Genomic DNA, 1,550 nt, shown 5'->3' with positions numbered 1-1,550 from the left:
ATCCAGCAATTGTACCACTAGGTATTTACCCAAAGGGTACAAAAATACAGATTCAAAGGGGTACACGCACCCTGATGTTATAGCAGCATTATCAACAATAGCTAAATTATGAAAAGAGCCCAAACCCTCATCTAAAGAAGATGTGAGATATATAGATCTATATATCTATCTCTCCCCATATATATAATGGAATATTACTCAGCCATAAAAAAAGAATGGAATTGTGCCATTTGCAACAACGTGGATGGAACTAGAGAGTATTATGCTAAGCAAAATGAATTAGAGAAAAACAAATACCATATGACTTCACTTATATGTGGAATTTAATAAAGAAAACAAATGAACATGGGGGAAAAGAAGAGGCAAGCCAAGAAACGGACTCTTAACTGTAGAGAACAAACTGATGGCTACTGGAGGGGATGTGGGTAGGGGGGTGGGTTAAATAGGTGATGGGGATTAAGGAGTGCCCTTGTTCTGGGTGGTTCAGTCGGTTAAGCCTCCGACCTCGGCTCGGGTCATGATCTCACGGTTCGTGGGTTCGAGCCCCGCGTTGGGCTCTCTGCTGACAGCTATCTCAGAGCCTGGAGCCTGTTTCAGATTCTGTGTCTCCCTCTCTCTCTGACTCTCCCCTGTTCACACTGTCTCTCTCTCTCAGAAAAAATTAAAAAAAAAAAAAAAAGGAGTGCCCTTGTTGTGATGAGCACCAGGTGTTGTACGTAAGTGATGAATCACTAAATTCTACACCTGAAACTAATATTGCACTGTATGTTAACAACCTGGAATTCAAATAAACACTTGGAGGGGGAAAATCCAATTGGTAAGAAATATATAAACTTAATTTTATTTGCTGATGATATGATTGTCTGTGCAGAAAGTCCATTTTTTTAAAAATAGCATCTAGAAACTGCAAGTTAGAAAAAAAATTCATTAAATTCTACACCTGAAACTAATATTACACCGTATGTTGGCTGACTGGAATTTGGATAAAAGCTTGAAAAAATTTCAATTAAATTCCTATATGCTGGTACAGGAAAATCTAAATTAGAAATAAAACATACTATTTGCGCAAAAGATACAATTGCACAAAAAAAATGAAGGTGTGAATTTAACAACACGTGCAGGACTTGCTGAAAACTACAAAATCTGTGAAAGAAATTAAAAAATATCTAAACAAATGAAGAGAAATTCTGCGTTTATGGATTGAAATACCCAATACTGTTAAGATGTCAATTCTCCCCAATTTGATTTGTAACTTCAATACAATCTCAATTATTAACCCAGTAAGTGTTATTTTTAGATATCAACGAACTGACTCTAGCATTTATAAGGTAAAAAAAAAAAAAAAAACTGATGTAAGGAAAATTCCTACAAAAATAAAGTTGGAGAACTCACACTACCCAATTCAAGACTTACTCTAAAGCTACAGAAATTATTCGAGATAAAAGTATACACACATAGATTTGTGGAACAGAATAGAGAGCCCAGAAATTTTTCCAGACAGATGTTGTCAGTCGAGTTTGGACAATGTGCAAAGATCATCAATGGAGAAA

This window comes from Crocuta crocuta, unplaced genomic scaffold, assembly GCF_008692635.1.
Source record: "Crocuta crocuta isolate KB4526 unplaced genomic scaffold, BGI_CrCroc_1.0 scaffold195, whole genome shotgun sequence".
NCBI lineage: Eukaryota > Metazoa > Chordata > Mammalia > Carnivora > Hyaenidae > Crocuta > Crocuta crocuta.
The sequence above is the reverse complement of the archived record's forward strand: the minus strand, read 5'-3'. Positions refer to the sequence as shown.